Genomic DNA, 8,170 nt, shown 5'->3' with positions numbered 1-8,170 from the left:
CACCCCCGCCCAGGGCTGGGATCAGAACACCGGGAGCTGATCCGGCATCTCGCTATGCGGCTGGGATGATGATAAAGGTCGTGTCGCTTGGATGGAGTCATGTTGCTAAGGCACCCAGAGGCTTATGCCTGGCCAAGGGTCCAGGTGCTAGGGAACAGCCACTGTTTGATCTAAGGTTGAACAGATGTTTCTGGGAACTGACATAATGGTGCTCGGGACCAGGGTGTGCTGAGGAGTGATTTTGTCAGGAGGGTCCTACTTTGTGAGTATCAGTTGCTAGGGACGAGGGTCACTCATTCATTCAACAAATATTTACATGTTTTATTTATTGATTTTTAGAGAGAGGGAGGGAGAGAGAGAGAAACATCAATTTGTTGTTCCATTTATTTATGCATTCATTGGTTGATTCTTGTGTGTGCCCTGACTGGGGATCGAACCCTCAACCTTGGCATATTTTTGAGGGCCTACTAGTTGCCAAGCACTGTCCTAGGTGCCAGGGTGACCGCAGAGAGCAAGGTGGGCAGACCCGTGCCCCAGGAACTTACATTCCAATGGGGCCCAGGGTAACCACAAACATTAAGCATAATAGACAGACAACTGTAAATGTTGAACGACTGGCCCTTCAGGGCAAAAAGCCCTGCTTTGTAGTGGGTCCTGATTCTTGCATCACAGCTACATCAGCCAGCTTGCAAAACTGCATGCACATTTTACACCTCTGACAAATTCCAGCCCACCGTTGTGCAACAAGTAACTACACTACAAATACACACTTAGCTGGTGATAAGCTACGAGACAAAGAAAAAGTAAAATGGAAGGGGGGTTGGCAATATGCAGCTGGGGCAAGTTGTAGAATCAAGTTGGATGGTCAGAGGAAGATTTGTGCAGATCAACAGGTGTGAGCAACAACTTGAAGGAAGGGAAGAGAATTAGCAAGCATCTGTGTGGGAAAGGATGTACCAGGTAGAAGGCACAGTGAGTGCGAAGGCCGAGAGGCCAGAGCTACCTGGAGCTTTTTTTTTTTTTAAATCATCACCTGAGGATAGGTTTCTATTGATTCTAGAGAGAGAAGAAGGAAGGGGGAGGGAAGAGAGAGAAACATCGATAAGTTTCCTCCCCCAGGCGCTCCAACCGGGATCAACCCTGCAACCTGGGTGTGTGCCCTGTCTTAGAATCAAACCCACAGCACTTCAGTGCACAGGACAAGGTTCCAACCGACTGAGTCACACCCGCCAGGGCTACCTGATGTTTTTGTTTTGTTTTGAATTTTTATTGATTTCAGAGAGGAAGGGAGAGGGAGAGAGAAATAAAAACACCAATGATGAGAATCATTGACCAGCTACTTCCTGCACACCCCACACTGGGGATTGAACCCGTAACCTGGGCATGTGCCCTGATCAGGAATCAAACCGTGACCTCCTGCTTCATAGGTCGACTCTAAAACACTGAGTCACGCCTGGCTGGGTTGCCTGATATGTTTTTAAAAAGCAAGTGGGCTGCCTCTTTCTAGGGCAGTGGTTCTCAACCTTGGCTGCACATTAGAATCACCTGGGAATCTTTTTAAAAACCTGATTCCTTGGCCTCATCCTCCGGAAATTCTGTTTCTCTGTTACAATGTTGCGGCCCCACCCCAGTAACAAAGAAACAGAATTTCCGGAGGATGAGGCCCAGAAATCAGGATTTTAAAAAGATTCCCCCGTGATTCTAATGTGCAGCCACGGTTGAGAACCACTGTTCTAGGGGCTGCTGAGCCATGGGCATCTCTCAGGACAACTGGCACAAGCACCATAAGACCAGGGGCAAGAGAAAGCCCTGCCACAAAAAGTGAATATATGAGCTGGGGCACCCTGCTGCTGCCACTAAGACTGGCCCTGACTGAATACACACAGACTGCACGCAGGGAGGCAACAAGAACCTTGCCTTAAGGCTGGACACAGGCAACTTCTTCTGGGGCTCCGAGTGTTGTCTGTGCAAAACAGGGATTATTGATGTTGTCTACAATGCATCCAACAATGACCTAGTTTGCACCAAAACCCTAGTAAAGAACTGCTTGGTGCTCATTGACAGCACACCCTACCGACAGTGGTACAAGTCCCACTATGCACTGCGCCTGGGCCACAAGAAGGAGGCCAAGCTAATTACTGAGGAGGAAGATATTTTAAACAAACAAACAAAAAGTCAAAGAAAATTCAGAAAAAAATAGGATGAAAGGGAAAAGAATGCCCAAGTCAGCAATTTTCTAGAGGAGCAGTTCCAGCAGGGCAAGCTTCTTGCATGCTTTGCTTCAAGACCAGGCCAGTGCCTCACCTGTGTGGTTCAGTGGTTAGAGTGCCAACCTGGGCACTGGTCAAGGACACATATCTGGGTGGGTGATTTCCGGACCGCAGTGAGGTGTGTGTGTGTGAGGCAGCCAATCAATGTGTCTCTCTTATCTTGATGTTTCTCTCTCCTCCTCCTCCTCCCCCTTCCCTTCCACTCTCTGTAACAAATAAATGGACAAAAGATCCTCACTCCTTGGGTAAGGATAAAAAAAGCAGACCAGTGTGGCCATCCAGATGGCTATGCGTTGGAGTTCTAGCTGAGGAAAACCAAGGCCCAGAAAGGCAAATAAATTCCCCTCCCTCCTTTCTTAGTTCATGTAATAAAAGTATTTCTTGTTTTCAAAAAAAGGGGGGTGGGTAAAAGGGTAAGGGGCCAGAGGGGCTGTACCAGAGGGATGGATAAAGCCAGAGAGGAGAAAGAACCTGGTCAGGTAGGACTTTGTGGGCTCCAGGAAAGCCTGCTGGGACCCTTCTTCAGCCCCCAGTCTCTGAATGTGAGCCACTTTTTCCTCCGGACCTCAGTGTCCTCATCTGTAAAATGGGGGCTTGGCAGCCATGCAGCAGGGTACCCAATAGAACAGAGTCGTTTCGGTCCCATATGCAGAGCCAGCTTTTTCTAGGATAGAGGCGGGTGGGGGTGGCTGGCAGGTTCTCTGTGTCCTAGTCCTCTGGGAGGAACAAGGCTTCCTTGTTAGAGTCCTCACGGAGAAAGGGGCAGGCGGCCACAGAGGCACGTGAGCCTGAGTCAGGAGACTGGCCACTGGACAAAGGACAATTTTGAGGCGCTGGGGAGGTGGGAAGTGACATAGCAAGCGTGAGCCGACACTGGATGGGGTGGCAGCTCTTGTGAACACCTGTGCACCACTTCCTGTACACCAAGGGCAGAAAACAACAGGTCATCCGATAAACCCAGCCTCCTGGGCGGGGGTGGGGGGTGTCCCTTACTTGCAGCCCCAAATGATTTTAGAAAAGGGAGGTGAAAACTCAAACCAGCAGTAGCAACAATGTTGATGAGAGATCCCCTTCACCCTTCTCTTCAACAGGTTGTGCGCCTGCCGTGGGCAAGTAATGTTCTGGACCCTCAGGACACAAGGGGTTCGGCTCCTGCCTATTCCTGTGCAATGGAACGAGGTGAGAGGCAGACCTGCCGCGTCGTCAGAACTTGGTGGGTGCCTGCGATGACACTCCCATGAGTTGTTTCCCAGCACACCTTCGCTAGACATGAAGGACATAGACTTTTCTGATTCATAGCAAAAGTATTGGCTGAGCACCTACTATGTGTCTGGTAGACATTGTTAAGCCTTGGGGACTGACTTAGGTGGAAACAGACAAGACCCCTGCCCACAGAGGTGTCTGTGTGTGTGTGTCTGTCTGTGTGTGTGTGTGTTACTTGGAAGAAATGGATAATGAACTGAAGAAAACAACAGCCATTTTGACTCCTTCCTTCCTCTTACCCCGGACCACGCCCCTGCTCTGCCTGGAATCCTCCATGGCTCCCACCTCACTTAGGACAAAAGGCCACATGGCCAGAAGCTGAGCGTGCCTTCCAGCCAACAGCCAGCAAGGAGGGGGATCCCAGTCCTATAACAATATGTAAACAAATCCTGGGACACCCTGAGGGAGCCGAGCGAGGACCCTTCCCCAGTCCAGCCTAGTAAGGCCCAGGGCTGGCCAACACCATCAATGCAGACAACCCAGCTCTGCAGCCTGAAAACTGAGATAAACAATATACATGTTGTTTAAAGTCACTGCTTTTGGGGAGATTTGTTATGACGCATAGACAACCAGCATAGACGCATAGACAACCATGTGTCCACATGCACCTCCTAGCAAAGCCCCAAACGTACGATTCCAAAACTGGACTCGGGGTCTTCTCCTATAACCTGCCCCTCCTGCACCTTCCCCCTCCTCCTTACAGGGCCCCATCCTCCCGGTTCTGAGGCCCAAATCCTGGAGGCAGCCTCAATACATCTGGTTTCCTCAATCTCCACACGGAATCTACCGCACACCTGTCGGCTCCAGTTTAAGAACACGCCCAGAACCCACTTGCTTATCACCCCCATCCTCCACCTCCATCTAGGAACCCACCATCCTTCTCTCCCCTCACCTCCAACCTCCCACCCCGGGTCCTCTTAAACTCTCCCCCAACCTCCCCCGCTATCCCTCCTGGGCCAGCGCAGTCCTCTCTACCGCGGTCTCCCGGCGCCTCCCACGGCCTGTTCTCCCTCGCAGCCACCAGGAGGCGCCCATGAGCAGCTGAGTCAGATTTGGTCCTCGGACTCCACAGCCTGTCCTCCTGGCAGTAGCCACCAGAGGATGCGATGAGCACCGAATGGGCAGGTTCCTGCTCTGGCCACGGCCCTCAGGGCTCCCACGTCCCTCAGGTAATAGCCCAAGTCCTCCCGCGCCAAAAGGATCCTGCACGACCTGCCCTGTCACCTCCTTGCCCTCACTTCCTCCCTCTCACCCCTTCACTCATTCCGTTCCAGCCACCTGCGCCTTCCTGCTGTTCCTCCAACAGGCCAGGCACCGTCCAGCATCAGGGCCTTTGACCGGCTGTGTGACCTCTGCTCAGCAAGTCCTTTCTCCAGACGCCCCCCCAACCCCCCTCTTTCAGTCTCTTATCCAATGCCACCTTCCTAGCAAGGCTTCCCCTGACCACCTCTTTCTTTCTTTCTTTCTTTCTTTCTTCCTTCCTTCCTTCCTTCCTTCCTTCCTTCTTTCTTCCTTCCTTCCTTCCTTCCTTCCTTCCTTCCTTCCTTCCTTCCTTCCTTCCTTCCTTCCTTCCTTTCTTTCTTCCTTTCTTTCTTATAAAATATATTTTTATTGATTTCAGAGGAAGAAAGAGGGAGAGAGAGATAGAAACATCAATGATGAGAGAGAAGCATTGATTGGCTGCCCCTGCAAGCCCCACCTGGGATCAAGCCCACAACCTGGGCATGTGCCCTTGACCGGAATCGAACCTGGGACCTTTCAGTTCGCAGGCTGTCGCTCTACCCACTGAGCCAAACCGGCCAGGGCCTGACCACCCATTTCAAACTGCAAACTCCCCACACCTCCAACCCTCCTTGTCCGTGATCTTTTGTCACGACACTCCTTACCTTCCAAAGTATTCTGAAATTCAGTTATTCGCCACTCGCAACAAAACGGTGAGGAAGGGAGTTTACGTGTTTTGTTCAGACCCGTTTCCCCAGCACCTGCCAGTGCCCAGTGCATAGTGGGAAGACAGATACATCCTGGCTGAATTAGTAACTAGGACAGGGATGGGCAACCCCTGGCACACGTGCCAAACATGGCACCCCAGTAACTTTTGCTGGCACGCAAAACCCTCTCTTATAATCTTCCATTTACAGTTTTTTTCTTAATATCGACTTTTTATTTTTCAGATAAATTCAGTGTAGGTGCATCTTAGATAAATAAATAATTTCACATAACAAGTTATCTGAAAGACCATAGACGCACCACAAGCCCCACTGATCATATCAAACGGAGTCATAAAGTTTTCTGTCGGACTATCAGTGTACATGTATACATTAAAAAATAAATGTATTTTTCATCATCATAATACTGTGTTTTTGTCGCTCGAATGAATTTTGTTATTTCTTCAAGGTTCTTCACATACGTACACCTTAAGAGATATCAAGTAGGAGTAACATGTTCTCACAAAATTAGGGTTGGCAAGCAGAAGAATTTTGAGTCAGAGATTTTACTGGTTTTGGCACTCACTCACAAAAAGGTTGCCCACCCCTGAACTAGGACAAGGGTATAATTTAGGGAGCACCACCTGTATCAGTCCTTCAGAATCCCGAGGCCCAGGGCGGTGCTGTTCCTCTCTTGTATCTCATACTCACTCCCAATCCAGGTTCCTTTAGTCTTCTCCTCTGATTAGCTCTCTTCTGGCAATGAGTCAGACTGAGTGGAAAGCATGGTTTGTTTGCCCGGCAGGTGTGGCTCAGTGGTTGAGCATTGACCATGAGGCAGGAGGTTACGGTTTGATTCCCAGTCAGGGTACATGCTCGGGTTTCGGGATTCGTTCGTGGTCCGTCCCAATAGATGATTCTCTCTTATCATTGATGTTTCTCTCTCTCTCCCCCTTCCTCTCTCTGAAATCAATAATAAAAACTCCACCATGCTTTAAATGAAATAGCAGCTCATTTGCATGCCATTTCTTTGGCAGCTAAATGTGAGCCACAGAGAGAAGGGGTGCCATCGAGCGCCCTCAGTCGGGGACCGAGGACTGAAGTGGGGCTGGTCTCTGTCTGGTGAGTGGCCGGGCCCTCAGGTCCTCAAAGCTGCCCTTCACAGGCTCAGGTGGCCATTCCACTCTGCCCTTGCTCTTGGTTCCTTCCCGAGTTACAGTGGGGAAACCGAGGCAATGAGGGCCAAGCCCCAGCTGAGTCCTGGAAGGCGGTCATAGTTTCCCGTCAGTGGGAAGCTGAGGCAATTGGGTCCGAGTTCCGGTTGGAAACAGTGTCTCCAGGGATCTGCACTCATGCTGGCGGATGCAGCCTGGCTGGCTTCGGGGAGCAATCTGCAGAGGGACAATTGTCTTTTCTGTGCTTGGTTGACCTCAGTGGTGGGGTCCCTGGGCTCCTGCACTTCTGGCCAGTGTTGGTCCATGGGAGGCTCTGACTGGCAGGAGGAGAGAGAGAGTTTGGGGTATTTTTCTGTCATCTCCCTCCTCAGTGCCTAGTTCTGTCCACAGCTCTGGAGTTTCTGCTGCTTCTGGAAAAAATCAAATGGCCCGTCCAATGTGGGGGGCCCACAGGGGACTGAGGGTGGAGCCAACTGTGGGCTCATTTGCTGGTCAAAGCATCCAGGTGGAGGGAGGACAAGTAGAGAAATCCAGGTGGGGAGGGAGCAGGTACAGGCCTGAGGTGGGAACTGCTTTAGTGGTTCACGGAATAACAAGCCAGCTGATGTGTGGGAGTGGAGGAGCGAGGATTGAGGGCTGGAGGCGAGGGCAGAGGGGACCAGAGAGCCTTGTGTGACAGTGAGGACTTGGCTTTTATTCTTAGGGCCACAGGAATCCACCGTGGCTTTTGGGCACAACCAGAAAGCTGAGCTGGGATTAGAACCTAGAAGAAGCCTTGACCCTCAGCTTTGATTACAGAGTCCTGGGTTCAAGTCCCCGTTCTGCTGATGAGTTACTGAGGGGCCTACACACGTTATGTCCACTCTCTGAGCCTGTTCCTCCGTCTGTAACCACAGAGGAGTTCAGTCACAGCCCTTCCTCAGTGAGATGCTGTGATAATGAAAGATGATGCTCGGAGAGAATGTGCATGTGGGCCGTGTGCTCACTCCCATGTGTGGGTCTGCAGCGATGTGCCTCCTGTGTTCCTGATGTAGTATCCCTTCCTCTTGTTCCCTTGATCAGTCTGGCTAGAGGTTTATAAAATTTGTTGATTCTTGTAAAGAACCAGCTTTTTTCTTTTTTCTTTTTTTTGTGGGGGGAGGGTAGTTAATTCTTTCTACATTTCCTATTTCATGCATTTCTGCTGTTACATTTTTGTTTGTTTGTTTGTTTTGTGTGTTTTTTGTTAATCCTCACCTAAGGATATTTTTCCTATTGATTTTTTAAGAGAGAGTGGAAGGGAGCGGGAGAGACAGAGAAACATTGATGTGTGAGACACACATTGATTGGTTGCCTCCCACACAAGCCCCAAGCGGGGGCTGGGGATTGAACCTGCAACCAAGGTATGTGGCCTTGACTGGAATTGAACCTGTGACCCTTCAGTCCTTGAGCCGATGCTCTAACCACTGAGAAAATTGGCTAGAGCTCTGCTGTTATGTTTTTGATCCCCTTCCTGCCACTTACTCTTCTTTTTCTAACTTCTATAAAATTGATTTTA

At 50.3% G+C, this 8,170-nt stretch overlaps 1 pseudogene; it reads left to right on the top strand.

Moving 5' to 3' along the window:
- The first annotated feature begins 1,750 nt into the window (after positions 1-1,750).
- LOC102752673 overlaps positions 1,751-8,170 on the top strand; it is an 8,392-nt pseudogene continuing 1,972 nt past the window's right edge.

Source organism: Myotis davidii, unplaced genomic scaffold (genome assembly GCF_000327345.1).
Source record: "Myotis davidii unplaced genomic scaffold, ASM32734v1 scaffold198, whole genome shotgun sequence".
NCBI lineage: Eukaryota > Metazoa > Chordata > Mammalia > Chiroptera > Vespertilionidae > Myotis > Myotis davidii.
The sequence above is the reverse complement of the archived record's forward strand: the minus strand, read 5'-3'. Positions and strand labels throughout refer to the sequence as shown.